The 22436-nt window shown below is 43.2% G+C and overlaps 1 long non-coding RNA gene across 1 annotated transcript in view; it reads right to left on the reverse strand.

Moving 5' to 3' along the window:
• Positions 1-5494: 5494 nt before the first annotated feature.
• The window catches only part of LOC142661505 (uncharacterized), a 45084-nt gene continuing 28142 nt past the window's right edge, over positions 5495-22436 (reverse strand). The window contains exon 4 of the long non-coding RNA XR_012850755.1: positions 5495-5615. This is a non-coding gene — a long non-coding RNA (uncharacterized LOC142661505). The remainder of the gene's footprint in view (positions 5616-22436) is intronic.

Consider the following 22436-nt stretch of genomic DNA (forward strand, 5'->3'; position numbering starts at 1 on the left):
TCAGTGGGGAGAGGTGCCAATTCTCAGCTTTGAAGCCCATGTCGGATTAGTAGAATGTGCATAAACTCCTTTTGGAGGTTCCCTCATTGCAAATGGTAATGGTCTCCTTGTGCCATCAGGCAATGGTGTGATTGAAGGCCTTAGGAGCTCTGTTTGGCAGGGGTGGGCTGGGTCGGGGGGGAGGGGGGATATTGCTGATGCTGATATTATGTAAACTGATATAAAGTTTGGGCAGTGCAGGGGAATGTGGAGGACAGGAGCGGGAGCGGTTCAGCACAATCCATGGCATTCTCCTGCACAGGCAGAGTGTGTGTACTCTGAGAGGCTGCATTATACATCAGGCGTGATGTCATTAAATGCAGCCTCCTGAAGGTTATACACTCTGCCTGTGTAGGAGAATGCCATGGATTTTCTCAAATCTCTTTCACTCCTATCTCCAACTAGGCTCTCTATCTCTAATCACACAGCTCTCCTCTCCTCCGGCCTGCAACTTGATAGGATGATTCCTCCATGGAGCTTAGGACTGGAAAAGCTAAAAATGCTTTATAAAATATTTTTTTTGTGGGGAATGGGGACTTGACTGTAAATGTTATGTCTGAGGGGAGGGGACTCTGTATAATTAGTTTTAGTAGGAAAGGGGAAACTTGAATGTAAATGTTATGTATAGGGAAGTGAATTTTTTATAACTAGTTTTTGTAGGGGAGGGGGGACTTTGCTGTAAATGCTATGTGAGGGGTACTTCTTAAAGATAGTTTGTGTGGGCGAAAGGGAACTTGACTGTGAATGGCTTGTGTGGGGGGACTTCTATAGCATTCACATGTTGCGTTCATATCCCCTTTTTTTGCCACAATTTTTGCAAAAGCTTTAAAAAAATGACATGATTATAAAACTAACTCATGAAAACCCTTGAAAGAGGATGATTTGACTGTTCATTGATGTTGGGTAAGGGGTAAGGGGTTTTGTTGTAATAATTATGCGCGGCAAAAGTTTAGTCATAGTTTTTGTGTGTGTAAAGAGGGGCTTCACTATTTTCTTCCCTTAGGTTATATTCACACGTAGCGAGTGAGGTGCAGTTAAAAACCGCATTGTGATTTGCAGCAGTTTTGTGATGCAATAGTTAACCGCACATTATTCAGAACATACATAAATGTATTTCACCTGTTAAAAGAAGGTGCAGTTAATTACCACATCGCACAAACTGTGGTCAAACCGCATGAGTTTTTACAGATGTGGTTTTGATGCGTCTTTTTACCATACCTCAATAGGTACATGTGAATATACCCTTAGGACTCCTTCACACAGATTTTCTTTTGGCATTTCAAACTGCATAAAAAAATACATGTTAAAACACCAGCCATTTATTGAAATATTGAAATATTACAGTGATTTTCTCACTTAGGCTTTGTTCACATGGCGTGTATTTAACGTATTTTTGACGCGTGCCAAAAAACGTGTGCATTAAGCTTCCCATTGACATTGTAGTGCATACGATGCATTTTTTTACGCTCGTGTGTTTAAAAAAATGCGTCCTGTAAAAAAAGAAGCGTCAGATCAATTCTTGACGCATAAGACACGCAGAAAATGCAAAATTCCCACATCCCGGCAAAATGCATAAAAAACGCCTGTATTTTAAAAAGTGCTTTACAAAAACGCTAACGTTTTTACACATTTACACGTCAGTTTTTTTTAGCGCCATATGAACAAAGCCTTACCCTCCATGACAGCACTGTAGGAGAATAGGGCTTTGCCTCTATTAGGGACAGGAAACACACAAGAGGTTAAGTAGTCCCTCCCTGCCTCCCTCCTCAGTGTTTGGCTGGTATCAGTCGGTTAGCTTATTGTAAACGGTTAATCACTAGGCTGTGAGTTGTCGTTCCTACCTCCACTTTAGCATTGCTCCCATCTTCCCTGAATTTGGGACCCTGTTCATCTCTCCTGTGCCTTTGGTGAGTTTGCCGGTTCTGGTCCTCCATGAGTTCCACAGCTGTGCACTTCCCCGCAACAGGGAATCCTACTGCTGGTCCAATGTGGCGTGCATTCCAGCGTCGAGTGTCATGGCGGTGCCTTGTTACCAGCGTCCGCATGGAATGGGCTTCAGTGCTTCAGGGAGCAAACAGAAGAGGAGCGCACTACCGATTGATAGATATGATCAAGCCTCATTCTCTCAGGTAGGATTGTTTGTACAACTCTCTTGACTGTTATCATTTCTGAGTCTGAGAAGTCTGCATCCAAACCCGGCATGGTGGAGCATAGCATGTTTTCCAACCCAGTAAGTAGTTTCTGTTTATGGGAATTGTTGTAAGCTGATTAATTACTCACCCCCCCCTCTTTATTATTGTTGTTTCAGTGTGATAAGGAACCATCTAGCAAACCTAAAACAGAACCCTCATCTTGTAAATGTGCTATATGTTATAAGAAATTATCTTCTATTAACAAAAGACCCCAATGCCATCTTTTCAAGCACAGGAAAGATTATCAGGGATGAACAACCGTCATTTATGGAAGAGATTAAGGGGATGGTCAAGCAAGAGATTCAATCTCCTTTGGCCACTTTCTCTCAGCAATATTTTACCTCTGAACCCCTTCCAACTCCTAAGAAAAGGAAAATTGTGGTAGAAGAGGATTCAGGGTCTGAGGGGGGTAGATAACTTCCCTCCATATCAGAAGATATCCTTGAGGAAGGTGAACTACTGGGATCTTCTGCTCCCCAAAAGGAAGATAAATATTATTTTTCAAGTGAAAATATGCAGGAACTTCTTAGTGCAGTAAGAAGTAATATGGGGGTAGAAGAAATACAATAAATCCTTACGATCCAGGATGAGATGTTTGCTGGGTTGCAGGCAAAAAAGAAGCTATGCTTCTCTATCCATGAAAATCTTCAGGGTCTTATTGAAGACGTATGTAAATTTCCCCAAAAACAACTATTTTGTCCAGCAGAGATAAGAGATAGATTTCCACTAGACGAAGACAAACTAAAAAAGATAGAAGGCCCAAAAATGTATATAGAGGGTGCCAAAGCAGGTAAAAAGACAATACTACCTTTGAGGATTCTTCTCAGTTAAAAGACCCACTAGGCAGGAAGACTGATTAGGCCTATTAAAAAAATCATGGGAAGTTTCTTCGGCCCTGCATCAAGTAAACATAGTGGTTACTTGTGTCAAGATCCATCTATAGATAGTTAGGCCAACTGGAAGTTCACCTAAGAGAAGGGACTTCCAGAAAATATATAATTGTCTCCATTCCCCTATTGGCCAATCCAACAGAGTTACTAGCTGATGCTTCAGCAGAATCCAACAGGATTGCTTCCAGAGCAGTGGCATACTAACTCCACCAGAAGGGAAATCTGGCTAAAAATGTGGACAGGTGATCCCATATCCAAAACCAAGCTATGTGCAATCCCCTTCCAAGGGGAATATGTGTTTGAGCCAGATGTAGTTAACATCTGGAACAGACGACAGATAGGAAAAAGGCTCTTCCTGAAACTAAAATTTCCAGGAAGAAACCATCCTTTCGTCCTTTTCGTGGCCAGGCCCAAAACTATAGAGGGAAAGGGAAGATTGGTAGATGGTGCTATCCCAAAGGCGGCAAAGGCAAGAATATCTTTCTCAGCCAAAATAAACCATATCAAACAATGACAACAAAATTGTGGAGGGAAGAATCTCAAAACACCTAGAGCAGTGTAAGGTGATAACACAAAAACTCATGGATCCTTTGTTCCATAAAAGATGGATTCAAAATAGTTACATTCTATCCCCCAAAAAATATGGTTATTACATCCCTTCAAGATCCATCACAACAATTTGCGCCAAGAGGAAGTCTTCAGAAGTTATTGATACAGGAAGTTTTTTCCCCAGTTCCACCTATGGAAAGACGATTAGGTCACTATTCCCAGTTATTTCTAGTCAAAAACCCAATTCATCATACAGGATTATCATGAACCTAAAACCCATTAAACAGATTTGTAACCTACCACAGGTTCAAAATGGAATCAATAAAATCTACTATTCCACAGATAGGACAAGATTTCATGTTTGCTACAATAGACCTCCAGGATGCATATTACCACATTCCTATCCATCAGGTATACCGGAGATGCCTAAGGTTTCCTATGTTGGAAAATCAAAAAGTAGTGCATTATCAGTTCAATGCTCTCCCATTTGGAATATCATCAGCACCAAGAATATTCTCAAAAATGATGGTGGAAATAATGGCTTTCCTCAGACATCAGGGTATTCACATCATCCCTTACTTAGAAGACCTTCTGTTAGTAGCTCCAAACGCTTCTAGTCTGACAAACCAGATCATCCAGACACAACAGACCCTATAACGTCTAGGTTAGATTATGAACAGAAAAAGGTCAGATCCATCTCCTTCAAGACGCAAGACCTTCCTGGATTCTCACCAGCAAATGTCCTTTCTCCCACAGGACAAGATAATTATTCTAAAACAAAAAATATTTTTTTCTGATATAACAGAGACAGATATCCATAAGGACGACAATGTCAGTCCTAGGATCCATGACGTGCTGTATGCAGGCAGTGGCCTGGTCCCAGGCTCACTCCAGAGAACCAAAACAAATCCCATGTATCCCTAGACAAAAAGATCATATTGAGAAAATCAGTAAAAACCTTTCTCCTTTGGGCGATACAGATCAACAATCCATTGGCACCCTTATCAAGTAAAATCCATAACTACGGATGCACGCAAGATAGGCTTGGGAGCAGTGGTGTAGCTATAGGGGTCGCAGCGTTCACAATTTGGACCGGGCCCCGAAGCCAGGGGGCCCGCGGCCACCCGCACCACATCAATAAAAACTTACTATAGTAACTGGGGCCACGGGGCCCGTTACTATAGTAACTAAGAGTACTTACCTTCCTGCTTCTGGAGCGCAGTGGAGGTCCTGACGTCACAGCACTTATACAGTATAAGATTAGTGTCTGCCGGTGCAACACTAACCCCCATTATTACCCCGGTACCCACCGCCACCAGGGGTGCTGGGAAGTGCCAAGTACGATCCAGTACCCAATAATCTGTAGTGATGGTCGGGTAATGGGGCGGCCGAAGGCTGGTATTACCAGCCTGGGAAAGGCCAGAAACAGCACCCCCCCAACCCCCCCATAATGCTAACCTGCTGCTGCTTTATTGTATCTGGCTGATTATGAAAAAATGTGGGGGACCCCCCGTCATTTTTGAAAAACAAATAAAAATGAATTGGAAAGAACGATGTGGGGTCCCCCCCAATTTTCATAACCAGCCAGATACAACACAGCAGCAGCCTAGCATTATCAGGGTGGGGAGGACCACTGATTTTGGCCTTTCCCAGCCTAATACTACAGATGGTCGGGTACTGGTTTGTACCCGGCTCTTCCCAGTACCCCTGGTGGCGGTGGGTACACCTGCTAACATTAAGCCTTGTCTTAGTAATGGACGCTGTCAATCAGCCAGCAGCTATTACTAAGGTGGTAATAATAAAGTTTAAAAAAATACAAGGACATAGAAAAAATATTTTATTGAAATAAAAAACACACACAAACCCCATTAACCATTTTATTGAGAATAAAAAAAACCCTGTCATTGAAGTAGTCCTCGAACCCGACGTAGTTCAACAACCGAACCTGTAAAAAAACACAAGAAAATAATTAGTAACACATAAGCAAAACAATTATTATACTTACCTTTCCTGGTTCAGCGCTGGAGCCGCAATGTCAGCGAGCTGGGCCCTATATCTAATCCTATCATGTGTGATACTGTCTGCTGCGCTATGTATCTAATCCTGTCATATGTGATACTGTCTGCTGAGCTGTGTATCTAATCCTATTATGTGTGATACTGTCTGCAGAGCCCCTGTATCTAATCCTATCCATAGGTTATAGGGTCGTAGTGCTATAGATATGTTGTCTCCTATACACACACACATATATATATATATATATACACACACACACACATACACACATTATTTTTTGGGGGACACATATGTATTGGGCAGGGGCGTAACTAGGAAAGACTGGGCCCCATAGCAAACTTTTGACTGGGGCCCCCCCTCCCCTGGGTGTCACACAACCCCCCCCCCCTTGTAGATAGTGCCTTTTTTACAGCCCCCCTGTAGATAACGCCATAAAGCCCCCCCTCTGTAGATAGCGCCATACATCCCCCTGTAGAGAACGCCATACAGCCCCCTGTAGAGAACGCCATACAGCCCCCCCTGTAGAGAACGCCATACAGCCCCCCCTGTAGAGAACGCCATACAGCCCCCCCTGTAGAGAACGCCATACAGCCCCCCCTGTAGAGAACGCCATACAGCCCCCCCTGTAGAGAACGCCATACAGCCCCCCCTGTAGAGAACGCCATACAGCCCCCCCTGTAGAGAACGCCATACAGCCCCCCCCTGTAGAGAACGCCATACAGCCCCCCCCCCCCCTGTAGGGAACGCCATACAGCTCCCCCCTGTAGGGAACGCCATACAGCTCCCCCCCTGTAGGGAACGCCATACAGCTCCCCCCCTGTAGGGAACGCCATACAGCTCCCCCCTGTAGGGAACGCCATACAGCTCCCCCCCTGTAGGGAACGCCATAGAGCCACCCCCCCCCTGTAGGGAACGCCATACAGCGTCCCCCCTCCCAAAAAAATGCGACCTACAGTGTGTCCTACAAAATACATGTATCCCCTCTCCACAGGATCTCCACAGGATAGGGGATACATGTGCGATCGCTGGCAGCGATAGGGAGAACGGGGGACTGAAAGCTCTGACTTCCGGCGTCTGCGCAGCTCAATAAAAATGAAAGGATCGCTGGTCATGCATCCGCACAAGCACGACCGGCGCTCCATCCATTTCTACGGAGCTGCCGACACAGACCCCGGAAGTCCGAGGTTTGTGATGGAGAACTTCAGGGGACTTTCAGTCCCCCGTTCTCCCTATCAATGCCAGCGATCACACATGTATCCCCTGTCCTGTGGAGATCCTGTGGAGAGGGGATACGTGTCCTGTGGAGAGGGGATACATGTCCTGTGGAGAGGGGATACGTGTCCTGTGGAAAGGGGATACATGTCCTGTGGAGAGGGGATACATGTCCTGTGGAGAGGGGATACGTGTCCTGTGGAGAGGGGATACATGTCCTGTGGAGAGGGGATACATGTCCTGTGGAGAGGGGGGGATACATGTCTTTTGCTCTATTTTGCGCCTTCAGGACCAGACACCGTTTAGCCATTTTTAGCACGCGCTAGTTGAACGGCTATAACTTTTTTATTTGTTGGGCTAACGATGTGATTTTTGCGACGTTTTTTCCGTAGACCATGCAGGTTTCATTTTTTATCGTTTTTATACACACCTTTTTTGCTATTTTATAATTTTTATTCATAAAGTTTGAAAATAATAGTAAAAAAATAAGCTTTTTTACATTTCAGCTATTTTTTTTTTGGTAATAACATAGTTTTACCCTAAAATAGACCTTTTATTTGTGATCGTCATTGTCTACCGTAAATTTTTATATATTACATGTCTATATTAGGGTAATTAGGTCAGCGCTAGAATTACAGCAATGATTGGCGGGGGGGGGGGGAACGTTTTTTTTTTGGGGGGTGGGTATTTTATGTGTATTTATTATTTAAAAATTTTTTGCACTTTACTTTATTATTTTTTTATTACTATGGTCTGTCCCCCAAAGGTCAAAGAAGACCTTTGGGGAACTTTATATATATTTTTTCTTTCTTTTACACCATGTTTTTCCACTGTAACTGGAGCTGCACAGCAGCCCCAGTTACAGGGGAAATCAGCCCTCTCATAGTGACGATTGTCACTAATAGGGCTGTGCTGGGTCTAGTAAGACCCAGCAGTAGCCTGCCACTAACGGCACCCGGCGATCATGTGACCAGTCACATGATCACCGGGAGGAATAGAGACAGCGCCGCTGCTGCTGTCTCTATTCCTATACACAGCGTTCATTCAGCGCTGTGTACAAGTGATCAGAGAAGACAGAAGCAGCGAAAGCTGCTTCTATCCTCTCCTCAGGGTCCCCGGCAGTCACTGACAGCTGGAGACCCAACATTCAGCTGCCAGATCGCGCGGGCAGCAAGTTAAAACCCGAGCCGTAGAAAGTCTATGGCTCGGGTTTTAAGGACCCGTCCCTGACCGCTGGCCGTAAAAATACAGCCAGCGGTCGGGAACCAGTTATTGGCAGAGCGGGGAGATACCTCCCTGCTCTGCCGTAGTGTTCAGTGGCGTCCCGCTGTAGCAGCCATAGCGGCTGCTAGCGGAGCCTCCGGCCATGGTGGGGGCCCGTGCCGGCGGGCGACATGGGCCCCCTCATGCCGCGGGCCCCGTAGCAGCCGCTACTGCTGCTACGGCGGTAGTTACGCCACTGGTATTGGGGCTATTTCCCCATGATGCTTTAAGTCCTTAGTGACACCCCTGTCTGCTAGTGCTGCATTGTTGGGTAACTTAGGAGACCCAGTGATGCAACTGAAAGCTGTGGGCCGTCGGCCATGAGAAGTTTGCAGTGGGGGCCCAATAAGAACTTTTGCATCGGGGCCCATGAGCCTTTAGCTACGCCCCTGCTTGGGAGCAACATTGGATCAAAGATCTTTTCAAGGGATTTGGTCAGGATGTCATCATTCTTCAAATTTCAGAGAGTTAAGAGCAATCCTGGAGTCCCTAAAAGTAACAGAACATCTAACCCTAAACTCACATGTGAGAATTTATTCAGACAATATGACTACATTTGCATACCTGAGACATCAAGAAGATACCAGACAAAAATCCTACAGATCCTGGCGGGCCAGATATTTACTTGGGTAGAGCCTCGACTATTATCCCTCTCAGCCTCCCATCTCAAGGGTTCTTCCAACATCCAGGCAGATTTCTTAAGTCAGAAAGATTTAAATCCACCTGAATGGTGCCTAAAACAAGAATTGCGAACCAGAAAAACTCAAAAACTGCTCTATTCTTTTCTCTGAACCCAAATTCCACTGATACCAAAAACCTTACAAAGAATCAGGTTCAGAAATCAAAGGTGATCTTAATTGCCCCCCCCTTTGGGACTGGTTCGGACTTTTAAACAGTCTAAAACTAACAGAACCATGGATACTGCCAATAACTCAGGATCTCCTATATTAAGGACCAATCTTATATACAGACCCTCAAAGGTTGCAACTATCAGCCTGGCTTCTGAAGCCTCCATCCTAAAATCAAAAGGACAATCTGAAATAGTAATCCATACACTACAAAAAAAAAGCAGGAAAGAAGTGACTAATGCTATATATAACAACGTTTGGAAGAAATTCCTTTCCTGGTGTGGGGATGAAAAGCCAAATATTCTTCATCCCAACATAGCAAAAATCCTGGACATGCCCGCAGAGTAGGAGAAATCCAAGCTCTCTACAAGAGAACCATATCTAAAAATTATGGAAGACAGAATTATTTTTTTTGTTCAGACCCCACGTTTTTACCAAAAGTGGTATCAGAATTTCACATCTCTCAGGACATTGTACTCCCATCTTTCTGCCAAAATCCAAAAAACAAAAAGGAAGAAGAGTTCCACTCCCTGGACGTATGCAAAACCATACTGAAATACTTGGAGTTGACAAATTTTTGGAGGACAGAATAGAATCTCTTTCTCCAGTTCTGGGGATTAACCTGTTAGTGACCACCAATATGCATTTTCACGGCAGCCACTAACAAGCTTTATTCCGATGCATACGCCTTTTTACAGTGCTGCATCAGAATAAACAGAGCAGGGAGCAATTTAATCTCCCGGCTACCTCCGGGAGCTGAAGCCTGGGAGCAGTCCTGCTCGAAGGGGTGAGATCGATATCGCCAGTTTAACCCCTCAAATGAGGCTCTCAATAGCGAGTGCCGCATCTGAGTGGTTTTGGAGAGAGGGAGGGAGCTCCTTCTCTAATCCCACCAGCACCCTGATCGCAGGATGTCGGTGGTTTCTATGAAAGCTGGGGGGCCTGGGGGCGTGGCTTGGACATGGCGCTGACCAGACGTGCTGCTTGAGAGCTCCGTTCCTGCACTTCCCTAACCCGATCATAAGCACATTAATAAGCACCATTTTACTTACCTGATGGTCAGGAAATCCAAGGCCTCCACGGGGACTCCTTATTGTACACGGCAGATGTCTTCAGCCGGCTCCATCCAGCGATTCCTGACCGACGCTGCTGCTGGAACATCTTCTAAGATGGCGCCGCTGGAAGGGAGATGAGATGGCGCCGGGACTTCGCTTCCAGAGGGGCTGTCATTTGCGGCCGGCGCTGCTGCATCAGGTACTGATTGTACCTTCTCCTCGATCTCGGGTTCTCCGAGGCAGTTTCCCTCCCTGCTGGATGGGATAGAGCCGTGCTCTTCTGGGGCTGTGATGGCGCTGCCTGCGCGGGACTGCTCGCCACGTGGTGCCTGTCATGGCGGCCGGGTCTCTCCTTCATCCTCCCCTCATGTGTTGGGGTCTGCATTGCTGCCTTCTACCTCTCCCAGAGATTTGGCTGTTCATCCCTCCTCTCACATGAGTGGTTCTGCTGTCCTAGGGGATGATTTACAGGGCCTGAGACGACAGTTATCAGCATTGCCCACTAAACAGGACATGGAGCGTTATGTAAACCGTCTTGAGACGACGTATAAATCAGAGATACAATCTCTTACCACCAATCTATCTCAATTGTCCGATCAAGTCCAGCGGACGGAAAGCGATGTTTCCGTTATTACACAGCAGCAAGTTTCTCATGCCGACCGATTGGATCAACACTCTCATCAGATTCACGCGTTATTTAACCTTGCTGAGGATCATGAGAATCGGAATCGCCGTAATAATATTCGGCTTCGGGGCATCCCTGAGGATATTTCTCCGGGTCAACTCATCCCTGCTTTACAGTCTCTTTTTAATGCATTATTAGGGCGCCCTGCTGATGATCCTCTGGAGCTGGATAAAGCTCACAGGACTCTAGGCCCTCGTAACCCGGATCCGGATAGGCCTAGAGATGTGCTATGCCGTGTCCATTTCTTTTCTCTTAAGGAGCAGATCATGAGGAAGGCCCGAGATAAAGGCGAGGTTTTATTACAGGGGGTCAAGATCCAGCTGCTGTCTGATTTGTCCAGGATGACGCTGGACAAGCGCAGAGTGCTACGTCCTTTGCTGGATGTCTTGAGAGAACACGAGATCTCCTATTACTGGGGTTACCCCTTTCAGCTGCAGGCTCGCAGGGATGGGACACTGCTGAGTGTTCGGGACCCAGGGGATGTTCCGGATTTCTGTGCTGCTCTTCGCTTGCCTAGAGTTTCTCTTCCTGATTGGACTTATGTTCCCATCCCGCCGCCGCGTCCACGGTCTCGCAGGCGAGGTCATTCTCCTGCTTCTCCTATGAGGCATCATGATGGTCGTCCTGCTGAGCCGATGTGATACCCTTCTAATGTCTCCCACTTGCGGCCTGCTGTCAGAGTTTAATTGCAACGGTTATTGTGTTTATCATCTGAGGCAATTGTATCCGGAGTTTCATGTAGACATTGCTGTTTGGGTCTGCATTTTGTTCTAGGTGATTGCTGCTGGAGATCTGGTGGCCACCTGATGCTGATTGATTGCTGTCAATGCGCTACAAATGTGAATGTTTATAATTTTTATTATTTTCCTTTATTGCTAACCTGTATGTGCATTTATGCTGACAATGAATGTATTCAGGGGTGTTCTCTGATGGGGTTTCTTTAGGTCCCTACTAATGCTGTACACCCTTATTTAATTATTTTGGGGTATCATGCTAAGTGCCTTGGTTTTCCTTTCTTTTCTGTTATATCATTATTTGATATATAAAATTTGCTGGGTTGGGGGGTGCGGGGCGCTGGCTAGACCTTGTCCTGACACTTCTCCTCTTAGGGTCTCACTGGTTATATCCGGTGTATATTGGATTGTTTCTCCTTGATTAGATCAAGGAGTGGGTGCTTGTTTCACCCGCTTGTTTGTCTCTGTTATCGTGTCTCCCTTCCTTGTCTGTCTTGTCTTTCTCTTCATCGCTGTAGCACATTTTTGGGCTTGCTCGTACTACATGCGTTGGAGATGGCACAGTTGAAAATCTGTACCTTTAATGCTAGAGGGCTTAATGTCCCGGAAAAACGCTCGCAGATATTGTACAACATGCACAAAGAGCGTGTAAATATCTTGTTTTTACAGGAGACTCATTTTCAGGTGGGCCATACTCCACAGTTTACGAATCGTTATTATCCAGTCTGGTTCCACAGTGCCAACTCGGAATCCAAGTCTAAGGGCGCTAGTATATGTCTTCATAAGTCACTTTCTCATAAACTCATAGACGTCCTAGTTGACCCAGGTGGTCGGTATGTGTTTCTTAAACTGTCCATTCCGAATAAGCTGTTCACCTTGGCTAATTTGTACCTCCCCAATCAGGATCAGGCTCGGGCGTGCTGCACGTATTTGCGGAAATTGGAGGAGTTCACGGAGGGAGTCTTAATTGTGGGCGGTGATTTTAACCTGCCATTCGATTCCAGACTTGACACCTCCACGGGCAGGTCTGCGGTTCCGAAGTCCCACTTGGGAACCTTGAAGACTGTGATGCATTCCATGCAATTGATTGATGTGTGGAGGATACTGCACCCTCATGTAAGAGAGTATACTTACTTCTCCCCGCTACACAATATGTACAGTCGGCTGGACGCCTTTCTTGTTAGCCACCATTTGCTTACCTGGCATCCTACTTCTGAAATGGGCCCTATGGTTTGGTCGGATCATGCCCCCGTATTTCTGACACTTACATTTCCTAGCTCGGTACCCAATTTCCAGTCTTGGAAACTTAACGATAATCTATTGCGTGACTCAGTATGTGTGTCAGCCCTTAAGGACTCGCTAACTGGCTTTTTTGAGGTACATGCACATGAAACCACCCCATTACCATTACAGTGGGAGGCGCTGAAGTGTGTAGTTAGAGGAGTCCTGATACAACATGGGGCACGTTTGAAGCGGGAAAAAGGGGTAGCTATTGCGCGGCTCCTTATTCAGATACGGGATCTTGAATCCTGCCATAAGCGCGTTTTTTCCTCTCAGATTTTTGCGGAACTTACTACAGCGAGAGAATCCTTGCGTTCTCTGATAGACCAGTCTCACGCGATTGGTAGACTGGTTCCACTCAGATGCGGGTAAGCAATGGGTGCACATTGAGAAGGCTATGTCTCCCCTAGCACTGTCGTCTCTGCCTTGGTTGTCTGTTCTCCAGCGACCTTCATCTTCTCTGCCTTCCCTCACACGTCAGTTTCTTGTAGTCTGGGAGCGGATCGTTGCTACGATGGACCTTGTTCACCGTCCAGGTCCTCTGACTCCTCTTTTTGATGACCCTTCCTTCCCTCCGGCGGTGGGTGTGGACACATTCCTCTGTTGGGAGAGACAGGACGGTGGTTATTTGGCTAAGACTCTTACACCTGAGGGTGAAATTTTGTCACAGACTGTTGTCTCTGAGGCCTGCCTGGGGAGACGGTCAATATGGTGGTCCTATTTTCAGTTGCGCTCCTATCTTTCCTCCATGGGCGATTGTCTTGTATTGCTGCAGGATAAGACTCCTCTGGAGCACTATTTGTTGTTGACTGCTGCCCCCTCTCATGTGTTGTCCTACTTACACGGGATCCTTCTACTTAAATACGATTACTCTCAGTTGACATTCACTACAGCATGGGATGAGGAATTGGGGACTCGACATTCTGCTGAAGAGTGGGGCACATCTTTCTACCTGGCGCACAAGTTACCGACCTCGTGTTTCGCTCAGGAAAAAAATTATAAGATACTCACCAGATGGTACCGGTGTCCTGCTTTGCTGCATAGGATATTTCCTAATGTATCTGAAGAGTGTTGGAGGTGTGGGGAGGCTCCTGGAACTATGTTGCACATTTGGTGGGACTGTCCCAAGCTCCGTCCCTTTTGGGGAAAATTTTTTGATCTTGGTGACAAACTTTTTCATACTGAGGTCCAGACTTCAGCCTCCATTGGCTTACTTTCCATGGTTCCTGGATCACTCCCACACCTCAAAAAGGGTGTCTTTCGGCATTTTTTGACTGCAGCGAGAACAGTGATCCCTCGTCATTGGAAGTCCAGTACTGTGCCTTCTTTGAAGGAATGGGTAACAGAGGTGAACGGGATTATGAGGATGGAGGAGTTGATGTCCGCTGATCGGGGTAAATCTGAGCTCTTTGTCCGAACTTGGGCAGTGTGGTCCGGATTCCAGGGTGGTACTGATCTAACTCTCTGGCTGGATGGCCTCTTTTGAAACACCTATATGCCAACTTTTATGTGCTATGTCCGTATGTGTTTCCCTTTGTTGTCTTGTGTCTGTGTTAGTCTAAAGTATAATGTGCACCTATATGTGACAACTCTTATTCAAATGTGGGGACTGGTTTCCCTAAATATTGCACTAATTCCGCTGCACTTATGGTACTGGTATTCTCATTGCATTTCTTATTTAGCTTATACTTGCTGATTAGGAGGCTACCTCCTACTGCTGTTTCTATGTTTCTGTAAATTTTATGCGATATTGAAGTTATTATATTGCACTGCGTGCAAAGTTTGCAAAATTATGAAACAATGTGTATGCTGTTATATTTTTTGTATTTTCAAAATAAAAATCTTTGATAAAGAAAAAAAAAAGCTGGGGGGCCTAATAAAGGCCCCCATGTCTGCCACTAGTTAGCAGATGCCTGTCCGTTTTACACGGACAGGCACTAATACACTGCAATACAAAAGTATTGCAGCGTATTATAAAAGCGATCGGATGATCGCATAGTGAATTCCCCTAGTGGGAGCACTAAAAAAGTAAAAAAAAGGGTAATTAAGTTCATTTAAAAAAATATAAGTGAAAAAAAATGAAAAACCCACTTTTTCCCCTTACAAAATGCTTTATTATTAAGACAAAGTACAAAAAATAACACATATTTGGTACCACCGCGTCCGTAACGACCCCAAATATAAATGTTTTATATTATTTAACCCGCAGGGGGAACGTCATAAAAAATTAAAAAAACAATTGCTGTTTTCTGGGAATTTTGCCTTAAAAAAATGTGATAAAAAGTGATAAAAAAGTCGCATCTACTCCAAAATGGTACCAATAAAAACTACAAGTCACCTCGCAAAACAAAAGCTCTGATAAAACTGCATTGGCGTAAAAATAAAAAAAGGTATGGCTCTTGAAATATGGAGGCACAAAAACAAATAATTTTGAAAAAAAAGTGTTTTTACTGTGTAAAAGTAGTAAAACATACACAATCTATATAAACTTGGTATCGTTACAATTGTAACAACCCGCTGAATAAAGTTATTGTGATATTTATACCACATGGTAAACGGCGTGAATTAAGGACGCAAAAAAGTGTGTCAAAATTGCTGTTTTTTTATTCCCCCAAAAGTTAATAAAAGTTAATCAATCAATTCTATGTACCCCGAAATGGTACTATTAAAAATACAACTTGTCCCACAAAAAAACAAGACCTTATACAGCTATGTCGACGCAAAAATAAAAAAGTTATAGCTCTTTGATTGAGACCATGGAAACAAGTAAAAAAATAGCTTGGTCATTAAGGCCTAAAATAGGCAGGTCATTATAAAGGCACAAAAACTTCCAAAATGACTATAGCAAATGCAAATAAAAAAGCTATCATTGAAATTTACCAAATCTATCACCTCAATCCCCCAGAAAATGTAAAAGCTCACTCTACTAGAGCAATGTCTGTGTCTTAGACTGAAAGAGGAGATGCTACCTTAGATCAGATCTGCAAAGCAGCTACCTGGTTTCTGTCCATGCATTTATTAATCATTATAATAAACATATGTCTCACAGGACCAGTGAAATGTTGGCTATGTGATTCCACATGCGATATTACAGCTCCACCTCCTGTATATTTTATATTTCCCATTTTTTATGATCAAATAAAAGTTGAGATTTTTCTACTTTAATATATAAATAGTGTATGACTCCTTGTTCTCTTTTGTATATATTTATTAATCATTACAGACTTAATCTGGCTTCTGTTGGGAATGTTTCCTTTGGCAGGAAAGTTCTTCACACTATAATCTCCCCCTAAATTTTTAAATTGTTAACTCTCCTGTGGTGCTGTCATGGAGGGTAAGTGAGAAAATAGATTTAGACTTACCGGTAATTTGGTTTCTAAGAAACCCTCCATGACAGCCAGGGCCGGACTGGGACTTTTAATTAGCCCTGGCATTTTTAAGCAGACAGTCCCTCCGCAGGCCATACGCAGCCGCCAGTGTTGGGCTGGAGTACATGGGACCACCTTTCAGCTATACAAGACATAGGGAGATTTATTAAAACAGGTGTAAATGAAAGAGGAATAGTTCCTGATAGCTCCAACTCCAAAAAATCCACTGCTTTTCTACGAGTATAATGAACATGCTCATTATTCTAGATCATGGCCTGATATACTGACGTATAAAGATTGCAAATTATACCATTATACAATGCTAAAATATCACCATACTGTAACTAAATAGTATGATTTCAATTTTATATTCAGCTATATACACAAACACTCAAAGAATGCACTGAAATGGATTTTTCAAAATGCTTTATTCCAGGTATTGGCCTTTTAGGTAGGCGATTTTAAAGGAGACGTTTCTGCCTATCCAAGGCCTATGTCACAATCACTGTATTTCAGTAAGGCTATAAGTGTAATGGCGTCTACCATACGCTCCAGGGAGACACTGGTTTGTAACAAACTTTAAATACTCACCTTGATCCCGTTCCCAAGCAGTCCTATGTCAATGCAGGCCTGCTCTCTTCTGAGCAGGTCTGCTGGGGCTGAACGACGGCGCTGATCGGCAGGGCAGAATTATTTGCCCCTTCAATCAGCGTCTTTCAATAAAGGAAGCTTTGCGATGACGTCATCGCGCCACTAGAGTAGTTGAAAAGCACTGATTGGCAGGGCAGAATGACTTGCCCTGCCAATCAGTGCCTTTCAACAACGGAAGCGGTGCGATGACATCATCGTGCCGCTAGCATCATTGAAAGGCGCTGATTGGTGGGGTAACTCATTCTGCCCTGCCAATCAGTGTCATTGTAAGGCAGGTACATTTAGTGCAGAAGTGGGTGGTGGCTGGGGCTGATTTCATTGGCGCTGCTGCCCCCTCAGAGAGGCAACTGGCCACCGGTCTTAATTGTTTGGACGGCCAGCAGGCGGCCCCCTGTTCATCTGCCCATCTGGCCCAGATGACAGAATCGTGAGTCACCCCCCCCACCCCGTATTATTATTATTTATATATATATATATATATATATATATATATAAATACTAGTATATATATATATATATATATATATATATATATATATATATATATATATATATATATATATTTATGCCACTATTTCCTCTGCATGCTCTTTTGCTCATATTATCATTTGAGCCATGGGTAGCTGGCTCTACAATGCGGGATTATGTACATCATTGTGGTGGTGTCAGATGGTGGTGGATAGCTCTGCCAATAAGAGATTGGGAAAGTGCAGTAAGGCATTTGCTATGGTTTTGACAAGCTTGATAATTTTATCCAGATGAAAAAGGACAGTTTTAGACTCATCTTCTTTGTCTTAAAGGGAAACTAAACGTTCAACAAACTACTGGCATGTTATAGCGACATATCAGAAGTTTTGAGCGGTGGTGGTCCGAGCACTGAGACCCCCACTAATCACTAAAATAAAGCGGCAGAAGCGCTCGTGTGAGTGCTGAGCCGCTTCATTTCTGTTCCGCTTTTTCCGGAAAGCCAATGTAGCGGTGCACGGGCTCATAGACTTTCTATTGAGCCCGCTACATTGATTTCCGTAGAAAGCTGAACAGAAACGATGCGACTCAGTGCTCAGACCCCCACCAATCAAGACTTCTGACATGTCACTATAACATGTCAGAAATTTGTTGAACGTTTAGTTACCCTTTAAGAAAAAGAGATGACTTTATCAATGCTTCTGAGCTCTTCTCTAGAATGGACATAGGCCACAGAATTCTAGCTTTTCAAGCTTTCTTCTTGAGATGGGAGAAACTGCACCAGGGTGTTTTCACTCAACCAGACAAAAAGAAATGTATGAAGCATAAGGAACAGTTGACCCCTCTGAACCCATGTCATCACTTCCTGGGACACCACTTCTGAATGTTGATCTAACTTGCATTTGAGACAACCTCTGCACAGTGTTTCTTCTTAGCCAATGGAACATTACAAGCATGACAACTCAGATATCTTCTTGTAGTAGATTTTGTGTTGTGAGTGCTTCTGCGAAAGGGCACTTGTACAAACACTCATTCCCATTCATTGCCCTGTGTAAAGAGGGCAGGAATCAGCCGACAAATGCACAAACTCCCATTTTTTGCGGCCCAAAGGTCTATGAAAATAAAGAACCCATAATGTCCTTTGAAAGATGAAGAACAATCCCTTTCCCCTAGAAGACAAATCTGGACAAACTGGACTCTTTTCACATTTAAAATGTTGCTGATTGTACAAGATGACAATGTAAAAAAACCAGACCCATTCCACCCTTAGGCCTCATGCACACGACCGTAGCCATGTGCACGGCCGCGGAGTGTCATCCGCGAGCCGCCCGCAAGTCGCGGGCCGTGCACATGGCCACGTCCATTATTTTCTATGAGCCTGGACCACAGAACACGGCCGTAATAAGACATGTCCGTTCTTTCTGCGGTCCAGGCTCCTGGGCCATGCATGGACCATGGAAACCACCATCGTGTGCATGGGCCCATAGAAATGAATAAGGCCGCAATTCTCCCGTGGATTTTTGGGGGAATTGCGGCTGCACAGGTCACATCATTCTTGCTGCTAGATCTGTGATTGCGAAATCCTGGAAATCAGACTCTCCCTGTACCACTAAAGAACTTTGCCAGACTGTACAATTTGCTTATAGTATGGAAAGAATTCTAGCCATAAATGCGCACTCGTTTTGAAGTTGGATGTGAGATGGGAGATTTGGAGTACCTATTATTCAATTAGAAATCCCTGATTCTATTTGACATTTTCTTGCTCTTTAGACTTCGTATAAAGCTCTTGGGAGAGGATCTCCTTTGGTCCAAGGTCTTTTCATATATTAATACAAGATTATGATGCAATGCATTATGTGATAGCAATACTATTCTCACACATGAGCACTGTTTTTGTTTCTATTTGTTTTGTGTGTTTATTTCCTACATCTTTTTTAATCTTATGCATATATGAGTGCAATATTTATTAATCCCCATCGTACATTTCAGTCCCTGCGTGACCAACAACAATTGTTAAATATGCCCAGGAATGTCATTTGTTATTTCTATGTTGAGAAACACGAATAAAAAACTTAATTTAATTTAAAAAAAACAGACCCATTCCACAGCAATATAAGCTCCTGGAAGGGAAACTCATGTCTAACTTAAGAAGAAACACAATGGAAAAAGTCACTGCTAAGTAAAAATAGGTGGATGGAATTAACCCCTTAATGACCAGCCTATTTTAAACCTTAATGACCAAGCCATTTTTTAAGTTTTTCCATCGTCGTATTCCAAGAGCTATAACTTTTTTATTTTTGCGTCGACATAGCCATATAAGGTCTTGTTTTTTGCGGGACAAGTTGTATTTTTGTAATAGCACAATTTTGAGGTACATATTATTTATTGATTAACTTTTATTCACTTTTTTCGGGGGGGGAATAGAAAAAAACCTGACATTTTTTCCACACTTTTTCGCGTCCTAAATCTACGCCGTTTACCGTGTGGTATAAATAACAAAAAACCTTTATTCAGTGGGTTGTTGCGATTGCAACGATACCAAATTTGTATAGTTTTTGTATGTTTTACTACTTTTACACAGTGAAAACACTTTTTTTTCAAAATTATTTGCTTTTGTGTCTCCATAGCTGTAACGTTTTTATTTTTTCATCAATGCAATTGTAGGAGGGCTTTTATTTGTGGGACGACTTTTTAATCACTTTTTATCACATGTTTTTTAAGGCTAGATTCAAGATTTATTTTTTACAACGTTCACCGTGCAGGTTAAATGGTGTAATAAGTTTATAGTCGGGGTCGTTATGGACGTGGCAATTCCAAATATGTGTAAATGTTTTACTTTATTTTGTTTGTTAATAATAAAGCAGCTTGTAAGGGTGAAAAGTGGGTTTTTAATTTATTTTTTTTCACTTCTTATGAAACTTTTTTTTTCACTTTTTTACTAGCCCCACTAGGGGACTTCACTATGCGATTATCCGATCACATTTATAATACACTGCAATACTTCTGTATTGCAGTGTATTATGCCTGTCCGTGTAAAACGGACAGGCATCTGCTAGGTCATGCCAGAGGCATGATCTAGCAGGCATTCACGACAGGCAGACCTGGGGGCCTTTACTTGGCCCCTCGGCTGCCATCGAAGACACAGACACTCGGCGATCTTATCGCCGGGTGTCGGTGGGATGAGGGGTAGCTCCCTCCCTCTCTCCAAAACCACTCAGATTCGGTGCACGCTATTTAGCACCACATCTGAAGGGTTAAACGGGTAAGATCGATACTAATATCGATCTCACCCGGCAGAGCAGGGACGCCCCCAGCCCTCAGCTGCCTCTGGCAGCTGAGAGCAGGGAGATTTGACAGCTCCCTGCTCTGTTTACTTATTCCGATGCAGCGACGTAAAAAGTCTATTGCATCGGAATAAGGCCCGTTAGTGACCGACGTAAAAACACTATGGGCCGGTCACTAACAGGTTAACATCTCATAGATATCAGCACCTTAAAAACTTTCCTTTGGAAGCCAAAGGGAAAACTAATTAATCTAGAAACTGGAGGAAACAGGCCACCACCTAAACATAAAAAGGGTCAAAGGGAGGTGACCCTGACCCATTTTTACCGAGCAGGTACAAAATAATACAATGGGAGGAGGGTAAAAAGTGGCTCTGATAGAGATAACTCACAGTTTCAACTTCCTGGAGACGGGAAAAGCTCATGCACATGCTGTCGCACCTCCAACAGGCTTACTGAAAATAGAAGTGATTGCTGGAGCTAAGAGAAATGTATATGGCTTTGCAAATTCTATACAAATAGGACAGCATCAACGCGTATAGACGGCCCGTTACATGTATTAAAATGTTCCGTTTTTCTTTAACCCTTCATTGACGTTTAAATGAATGAAAAAACTAAGAAATGACCTATATGACATGTATTGTGCTGTATATATTTATGTATGTATTAAAGCCACGATTATCAATAATCATCACTGACATACTGCGTAATATTGAGTCAAGCCAAGTTGATCAATTTTCTAAATAAAAAAAGTGGTGCTTTAACAAACATTTTCGTTATATATTTTAAAGGCTTAAAAAATATTGTTTTAAACATATTGATTGTTCTCAGCCTATACTGTGAGAGGCTTAACTGTTTTATTCCGAGTCCTACAGCAAGAAATGCTCTGATGCTTTGTAAAAATGGCACTTAGCCACTAGACAATCATTTAGCATATGTCCATTAAAGATGTTTTTATATGTTTATATTATATAGTTAAACGCATGCCATGACTTGGATTTATATGGATATTTGCTAGTGTATGCAAATGCTTGACTTTAATGTTATGTTTATGCAGATGCATTCACTGTAATTTCAGAAGTAATGTCTTTGTTTGACAATACAACTAAAATGTTACCATTAAAAGCCAAGAAGACATTAAGACTGAGACAAGAATTCAGGAGATAATATAGACTTTAAAGCACATGTATTATTTTTCAAAAACTTTCATTACAGGCACGAAATACGCCTAAAGAAACCACATGCCAGCGCCCAAATTACTTAATATAGAGAAGAATATATGTGGCAAAAATATCTACCGTCTTTCAGGCCTTATATATCAACCTAAATTGCTTTAACCTCTTAAGAACACAACTTACTTTGGCCTTCAGGCTGCAGCAATTGTTTTTTCGTTTTTTTTTTTTCATTTTTATATTGACACATTCCAAAAGCCATGGCTTTATTATACAGTATAAATAAAATATTTACTTTATTATACTGATGTTGAGATTGCGGTGATAATAAATATGTATTTTTTTTAATTATTATTATTATTACTATTTTTGCACAATAAGTTTATCTAGTTTAACAAGTTTATTTTTAATGAAAGAAGTGGAAATTATTTCATTTATTTCTCCTTAGTCTCACTATGGGACTTGAATGTGTGGTCCTCTGATTGCTTCAATAATGTATTTCAATACTCTGCTTTATTGACAGGCCCTGCAATAGACCCTGCCTAATAAGCACAAACACATGAAAGATGCAGTGGCTTTTGTTGACAACCCATCGGCACCTCAGGATTGCGTTGCAGGGGTGCCGTTGGGGTAACAGAGGGAGCATTCTTCCTCTGTAACCACTTAGATGCCACGGTCGCTGTGCCTGCACCATCACCATGACATAATAGTACATCAGTTTGCTGTGACATACTA

This window comes from Rhinoderma darwinii, chromosome 10 (genome assembly GCF_050947455.1).
Source record: "Rhinoderma darwinii isolate aRhiDar2 chromosome 10, aRhiDar2.hap1, whole genome shotgun sequence".
NCBI lineage: Eukaryota > Metazoa > Chordata > Amphibia > Anura > Rhinodermatidae > Rhinoderma > Rhinoderma darwinii.